At 47.1% G+C, this 8,476-nt stretch overlaps 1 long non-coding RNA gene across 1 annotated transcript; it reads right to left on the bottom strand.

Annotated features, from left to right (window-relative positions):
* Positions 1-2,086: 2,086 nt before the first annotated feature.
* LOC111770115 (uncharacterized) lies at positions 2,087-8,476 on the bottom strand. Its single transcript, XR_002803063.2, has 3 exons — positions 4,269-8,476; positions 3,322-3,512; positions 2,087-3,135 (listed from the first exon to the last, which is right to left on the bottom strand). It is a non-coding gene; the product is annotated as an uncharacterized lncRNA (long non-coding RNA).

Below are 8,476 nucleotides of genomic sequence, written 5' to 3'. Positions count from 1 at the left end.
AGTTGACTTGTGTCCCCAAATATTCATAAGTTGAAGTCCTAACCTCCAGTACCTAGAATGTGAACTATTTGGAAATCAGGTCATTGCAGAAGTAATTAGTTAAGTTAAGATGAGGTCATACTGGAGTAGGGTGGGTCCCTACTCCCATATGACTGGTGTCTTTATATAAGGGGGAAATTCGGACCAAGTGAAGAGGAAGGCAGAGCTTGGGGTGACACTTCTACATGCCGAGGAAGACCAAAGATTGACGGCAAACCACCAGAAGCTAGGGGAGAAGCCTGGAACAGATTCTTCTCACAGCCCTCAGAAGGAACCAACCCTAGGGACACACTGATCTTGGACTTCCACCCCTAGAACTGCAAGACATTATATTCTGTTGTTTAAGCCACCCAGTTTGTGGTGTGTGTTAGGGCAGCCCTAGGAAATGAACACAGCACTGAAGATTACCAGTCCTGGGTGTCCACACTCTGTGTAATCCCCTCTCCTTGAGTGTGAGTGGAACTTGTGAATATGAGGGATGACATTCCTGTCATTATGTTGTGTTATATGGCAGAAGAGATTTTGCAGATGTAATTAAGGTCCCCAATCAGTTGACTTGGAGCTCATCGAAGGTGTATTATCCTGGGTGAGTCTGACCTAATCAAGTGAGCCCTTGAAAGGAACTGGACCCTTTTCTAAGAGAGAGATTCAAGGCATGAGAGTGTAATGGCCTACAGAGAGCACCATGTGGTGAGGTCTCCAGGTGGCCTCCAGGAACTGAGAGAACCCTCAGCCAACAGCCAGCAAGAAAACAGGATCCTCAGTCCTTTAACCACAAGGAATCAAATTCTACCAACAACCTGAATAAGCCTGGAAGGAAACACAGAGCTTCAGATGAGAAGGCAGCCTAGCTGACATCTTGATTGCAGTCTTGTGACTTCCGAGTAGAGCAACAGCTACGCCATGCCCGGACTTCTGACCTACACAGCTGAGAGATAATAAATAGGTGGTGGGTTTTTATTGGGGGTGGGGGGGGTGTTGTGAGGAATATTGGCCCTGAGCTAACATCTGTTGCCAATCTGCCTCTTTCTTTTTTTTTCTCCCCAAAGCTCCAGTACATAGTTGTATATCCTAGTTGTAGTCATTCTAGTTCTTCTATGTGGGACGCCACCACAGCATGGCTTGATGAGCTGTGCATAGCTCTGTGCCCAGGACCCAAACAGGTGAACCCTGGGCTGCCAAACCAGAGCATGCAAACTTAACCAGCTGACCATGGGGCCGGCCCCAATAGGCGATGTTTTAAACTGCTTAGCTCGTGTATTTTGTTATGCTGCAATAGAAAAATAACATGCAGTCCAAGCTCTAAGCTGTGAGAATAATAATAAAGTTTTCTAAAATGACCTAAATACAATAGCGTGAGTGGGATTTTCTTTTTTATTATAACGTTAATCATAAGTAGGGAAAAAGTTAACAGTAGCAAAGCACTTTAGATTTCCAAAGTGCAATAGGGAAAAGAAAGTTTTCAAATATGCTAAAAATAATTTGACTAATTGCTATCAGTGGGTAAGAAGCACTCAGCTGAAACGAGGTCTCACATGCATTAGGGAGCATAATGAGCCCACCCCCTCACCCTTCAGACTCCAAATACACCTGTGGCCTGATAGAGGCTATTGAGGAGGAGGAGGGGAAGGAATTATCTTCTTCCTCCCACTCTTACCCCACAGAAACAATCAGCGACAGGGAACAAAGAGAGCCACATGCCTTCTTGTTCTAAGACCTGGGAGATGGGCGCCAGGTCGGGGAGAGGGGGCACCTTGGGAACTGTCTGCGTCACAGGAGCAGTATGACAGAAGCCAGGCGGTCCACTGACAGGGAGCAACTCTAACACACTGACCAGTGGACTTCTAGGCCCAGCTTCTAAGTATTCTTTCTCTCCTTTGGCACCTACTTAATGCTTGACCAAGGGAATAGGGAGGCTAGATAACAAAGTGGCATTTATTGAGTGCCTACAATGCATTAGGTACTGTACTAGATACTTCTACACTGAAATTTCAGTTAATCTTCATGGCCATCTGTATTAGTCAAGGTTCTCCAGAGACGCAGAATATATGGTCGTATATATGATTTATTATAAGGAATTGGTTCACACAATTATGGAAGCTGGCAAGTCCAAAATCTCCGGGGTAGAGTGGTGCCTGGAGGCCCAAGAAAGCTGATGTTCCAGTTCAGCTCCAAAGGCCAACTGCTCTAGAACCAGGAAGAGCCAGTGTAGCAGGTGAAAGTCCAAAGGCGGTCTGCTGGAGAATTCTTTCCTGCTCACAGGAGGCTGGCGTTTTTGTTCTCCTCAGGCCTTCAACTGATTGGATGAGGCACACCCACATTTTGGAGGGGAATCTGCTTCACTCAAAGCTTACCGATTTAAATGTTAATCTCATCCAAAACCCCCTTACAGAAACAGCCAGAATAATGCTCCACCAAATATCTGGGTACTCCCTGGCCCAGCCAAGTTGACACATAAAATTAACCATCACACCCTCTGAAAGGTAGATATTGCCCTCATTCTGCATATGAGGAAACTGAGGCTCAGATGAGTTAAGTGACATACCCAGTGAAGTAGCTGGTTGGAGTCAGGCTGCAATAAACCCTAGTCTGTCTGACTCCAGAAAGTTGGGGGTGGGGTGAGTATGTTGAACCTCGCCTGGAGAGACAGCCCAGTCCTCCCCCACCTATCTTCATAATCCTCAAACTAGTACCCACCCACCTAGCACCATTTGAGCCCCTGAAGTAAGCCGTGCAGTAAGCACTCAGGAAACTAAAATTCACCTCGGCGACAAAATGAAAAAGCTGCAAACATGTGTCAGGTCTTAATTTCTCTCAGGTAGGGGTGCTCAGACGGCTGAGTGGCTCCCCTGAGTCACACCAGAAGTGGGTGGCAGTGCCAGAACCAGGACCCAGGTCTGTCCACCTCTCCTGCTGCGAGAACCTCTCCTTTCTCAGATGACCACGGAGAAGATTCAGCACTCAGACGGTAGGACTAGCACTTACGTCCAACAATTTTCTTTTCTGAGCGGGATTGCCTGCTGAGGTCCACTGTGGCAAGAGAGTAGGTATTCCAAAAGCCTCTTCTTTGAGCAGGATGTAGACAGGAAGTATTCCCTTAGGACAAAAAGCCGACGAACACAGGAAAGTCATGTGGCTCATGTCCCGGGGCCCCATCCTGCTTCCCGCACGCATTCCCGGTACATCAACCCGGTGCCTCTGGTATGGCTCTGAATCCGAGATCCACCCCCTCAGGAAGCCGACTTCCTCCTCCCCCTCCAACCCCCATATTTGTCCGCGGACCTGTGACATCTGCCTGCCTCCCGTCTGGAGGTGGGCTGCAGGACCACTGGTGACACCTAGTGGCCAAGACAGTGGCAGCAGCCAAAGAGCCAGGATTCTTGGTTCTCTCTTGGAGGTGACAGTAATGACCACTGACCTTGGACGAAGACAGCCCCCAAGGAGTCCATCAGATTCCCCAGGAGGCAGAACCCCTGCACGAGAGAAGAAAGAGAGGCAGGATAAGGGCTCAGAGTCAAGTGGCTTGAAAAGTAAAAGGAATGTGATATCGTTTGTCCCCCTAAGCTGGTTAAGGAGCACATATGTTAAAAAGCACAAAAAGGCGGGTAGCCTTTTGCTGATTCTGGTCCCTGGAAAAGGGCCAGTGAAGACACCCAGGGTCAGACTCTCTCCCACCCCTCCTCCGTCCATCTGCACTGTCTACTGTCCACCATGCTTGGTAGCCACTAGTCATATGTGGCTATTTAAATAGAATTAATTAAAAGTAAATTAAGGGGCCAGCCCAGTGGCACAGCAGTTAAGTTCACACATTCCACTTCAGCTGCCTGAGGTTTGCTGATTTGGATCCGAGGTGTGGACAGGGCACCACCTGGCAAGCCATGATGTGGTAGGCGTCCCACATATAAAGTAGAGGAAGATGGGCTTGGACGTTAGCTTAGGGCCAGTCTTCCTCAGCAAAAAAGAGGAGGATTGGTGACAGATGTTAGCTCAGGGCTAATCTTCCTCAAAAAAAAAATTAAAATTAAAATAAATTAAAAATAAATTTTTTAAAAAAGTAAAAAGTCAATTCTTCAGTTGTACCAGCCCCATTTCAAGTGCTCAACAGCCAAATGTGTGCTGGCTAACATGCCAGACAGTGCAGATTATAAAACATCTCCACCCTCACAGACAGTAATAATGGCTAAATGGTGGTCTATGGGCTAGGAAGTTTTTGTCCAAGTGTCTTTTACCTTTTTTTTCATCAAAGTTTTCTTTGGGAAGAAGGAAAGGCAGAAACCGTATACTTCACTAGCCGGGAAGCACAGACCGACAGAGAAGGAACTGACAGAAATCTGGCTTGAGCTGGGTATTTTCCAGATGCCACGTTACTGTGTCTCTCCCTGGAACGTGAGCCACGTAGGCGTGAGTGTTTCAGTTTCCATTTGTCCCTGGAAGTTAAGACAAGGCGTTCTCTCCCTTCTTGATTTCTCTTCTAGAGAAATAACTTTTTCCTCAAATGTATGACAAAGAAAGGATGCTTGGTGAAAATATTTGGGGTCCTCTGGTTTGGGATGAGGGAAGGCTTTTTTGGGACACAGACTAGCCAGGCTCTAAAGCGAAAAAGAAGTCCTGAACCAAGGGCCATTGGACTGGCCACTGATATCCAACCATCCTTTGTGTCTCTTGGTACCTCATTTACTCACTCATTCAACCAACTTTTACCAAGCGCCCATGACCTGCCAGGCATTATGCTAAGCTCTGGGGATACAGCCATGAGCTGAGCCTAGACCTTCTGTGATGGAGCCTACACAGAAAGGGGTGCCCCACAATATGAATAATGGTGCCACATCAGTACAATGGATCCAGTTTAGTCATTCAAGATATTACAACAGCTGCTTCGTTTCGAATTCCATAAGCCCACCCCTCTTCTGTGCCAGGCATGGAGCTCTCTGTTCACCATAGATTAATTCCTCCTCACGGCAGCCTTGTGAGGTCTCCAGTATTGTTATTCTCACCTTCCGTATGTGCAAACACACTCAGAGAAGGAGAGCAAGTTGCTCAAAGTCATACTACTGGTTCAGGAATGAGCCGGTGTTCAAACTCTGGTTTCACTAATTCCGTTTAGCAGGAAAAAAGGATATGTTGTCAAGAGACCTGAGTTCCAGGGTCAGTTCTGTTGCCATGTAGCTATGTGGCTTTCGGGCTAATCCAAAATCTTTCCGGGCTCATTTCTTCCTCTGTAAAACAAAGATGTGATACTGGAGAATCTTGAAGATCCCTTCCAGTTCTAATATTCAGTGATTCCAGAATGTCAGCAAGGACCTGTAGCTCTGCAGACAGACGTGCACAAGATAGAGACTCTTGTCCAGGTGTAAAGACAGTTGGATACAGTGTGACATGCCTCATGGTAGGAAAATAGAAGTTGCAATGGAAACACAAAGGATGAGCACATCCTTCCGGGGTGGTAGGGGGGACCACTGGCAGAGGAGTTATCAGGGAAAGCTTCCTGGAGGAGGTGATGGGTGAACAGAGTCCTGAAGGATGAGTAGAAATAAGGGTGTTGAAAATGTGGAGAAGGGAGAAGATACTCTGGGCAAAGGGAATAGAAGCGCTGGAGCCCAGAGGGAGGATGTCCACTGTGGGTAGTGTGCAGTTGAAAAGAAGGTGGGAAGGGGACCTAGAGAGGGGCCCCAGGATGGAGTTCATAACCTGCTCAGAAGCATTCACTTGACTTAGCGGGTTTGGGGCTGTCCCTAAACCGTGCTTCAGAGGGGAGGACAGCCAAAATTGCTTCTCAGCGTCAACATCAGCAAGGTTGCTTGTCACCAGCTTGAGGTGTGATCCTCTGAAGGCCACGAATAGTCACCCTCTGCCTTTCCACACAGCCCTTTGTAGCTTACAGAGCAATTCCACCCACCCAGACCCACAAAGCTGGGAAGGGGCTGGACCAGGATTCTGCAAGTTCAAGTCAGAGCCCCAGCCTCTACTCCACAGCCAGCTTGCCAAATCCAGGTGTCGGCTGGCTGATCGTCCTGAGAAGAGCTAAAAGCTAGAGAGTTTCTATGGGGGCTGGCTTTGAAAGGAATTGGAGGGGCCGTTCTGGACTCCAAGAAGTCTGGAATCAAAAAACTTCTCTGGCGAGCGTTCCTCCTCCACGTTCCTCCGGATGAGGTGGGTTTCAGAACCCCTCTGTGGTTCTCAGGATGGCGCATCCTGCTGGGCTTATCAGAATTTCCTGCAGGGCTTTTTCACTTTACAGAGCCTATCAGATTTTGTACCCCCTACCTCGTCCCACGGCCTTTCTCCTCCACATGCTCACATGCTTCCCCCCCCCCCTCCCCGCCCCGTTAAAGGATCTCAGCCTCCGTGGGCCTCTGTGACCAGCGGGCGTAATAGGAGGCAACTGTGATGAGAAGCATGGCCTGGATCGTCAGGGGAGCACCACCACGGTACCCACCTCAGGTCGTGGTGAGGAGTCTATAAACTAAGGCTTGGAAAGGATTTAAAACACAACTGTGCCTGGATGCCTGGAACACACACGGATTTTTGCTATTTTTAAGGAAAAGAGAAGATTTGACTACCTAAAACTTTCAAACATTTGCATGTTAAACACCAATAAGCAGTAAATACGATATCCAAAGGGCTCACTTCCGTACCCAAAGCTTTCTCAACTCAATGAGAAAAACACGCAAGTCCCACAGTTGACCGTTAAAGAAGAGACAATTAGTGAACCTACTCGCTGAGGGTGTGTGGATGCTCTCGTCCCGACCTCACAAACCCAATGAAGTGTGTACATGATTAGACCCAGATCGTGAACAGCGACCACCACAACAGGCTCGAGATGCTTGCGTTCTCCAGCAACGTTTCTACCTTACAGCACAGTCCATAACGCACAATTTTTGTTATGTTACAATGAAAGATTTATGTCTTGCTCTTCATTTTCTTGATCCGTGGCATAATTCCTTCAACTCTGGCTAAGGTGGTTGGAAGGAGCTATTTTCAATCTTGCAGAACCAGAAAAATGAAATTTCATATGTTCCGTTGTCTTTGATGATGTTTACAGATTTCTGGCTAAGGCGAAGTGATATACAGCCCAGAAGTGCAAAGGGGAAAAGACTCCTGAGGTCACTGGTTATGAATTCACGTGCTTCCCTTCCCTTTACGATGAAGCCACAGGCTCCCTCGTCAGCACCGAGACATCAGGGAACCCAGGACAATGAAGGGCTTGCATCTGCCTTCCCCGGATTATGGCCCATTCTAGAGAAATGGAACAAGTTTCCCAGCTCGGTGTCTTAGAGTCGCACACAGTTGCTCCCAGGCACAACCTGGGGAATTCATCGGTTCTGTGTTTTTCAAATTATGCTCCTTGGGAGTCACCCCAAGGCAGTTTGGAGAAGGAACCGAAATTATTTTGTATATTGGTTTCCACCTGAAGAACAATTTCTGCTGCTAAAAGAAGTTTGAAAACTGCTGAGCTAGTCCAGCAAAATAAAGAATTAAAGAAAATAAAAAGAAGCTGAAAGAGGAGAGCTGAAACCGTGACCCAGGTCTCCTGGCCTCAGTGCTGTTTCTCCACCCTCCTGGCATACCCTTAAGTCCCCACATCCAGGAAATGAGGGTTGTTTGGCTGGTCCAACCCCAGCTTTGAATAATCAAAACACTGACCAGTGTGCTGAGCCCCTCCCGCCTGCCAGGCACCTGCTAAGGGTGTAAGCAGGCAGGATGTTCAGTTCAGGTGAGCCAAAAGACTGAAATAACAGTTGATTCCGCAAGAGAAAAGTTTATTTCTCTACAATGTGGGCAGTTTAGAGTTGGTATGGCAGTTCCACAAAATATTTAGGAATCTGGGCTCCTTCCAATCTGTGGAAGCAAATGATCAATAACCATTCCATAGATAAGAGAGACAAGGTGATGTTCGCTTGAGCCGGGCTGAGGACTATACTCCAGGAAAGTGGCCTCCACAAAGGAAGAAAGTGTTCCCAAGAAGCGAGGTGAACAGCGTGGTTACATACTGTTTCAGAACATACATCAAACCCGACAGGAATCCTTTTTTTTCTTTTGCTGTGGTCACAAGATGTTTTGTGTATACAGCAGGTCAATCTGACCCTGGTTTCTGGGAAGGAATGCTTATCTTCAAAGAAATGCTGATATGGGAGGGAGGTATGCCTCCCTATCTTTAAAGGCGGCATTCTTTGCTTTAGGATACTGCTTAATGTTTAAAGCAGAAGTACAATGCACACTCGACTTGCCATAAGTCAGGCCATTCTGGAAAAACAAGTTCAGGCCAAATCAATTTTAAATCAAAATGGCTTCCTCATATACTTCAATATATGAACTTTCCTTGTTAGTCTTATTGCTTTTCATTTATTCCATCAAATCCATCACTCTGTTATCCCAAGAGTGTGATATTTGACCTCATGTTCCAAGATGGGAACCAGAACTCCAGCCACCACATCTA

The sequence above is a fragment of the Equus caballus genome, chromosome 23 (assembly GCF_041296265.1).
Source record: "Equus caballus isolate H_3958 breed thoroughbred chromosome 23, TB-T2T, whole genome shotgun sequence".
In the NCBI taxonomy this organism is placed as follows: Eukaryota; Metazoa; Chordata; class Mammalia; order Perissodactyla; family Equidae; genus Equus; species Equus caballus.
The sequence above is the reverse complement of the archived record's forward strand: the minus strand, read 5'-3'. Positions and strand labels throughout refer to the sequence as shown.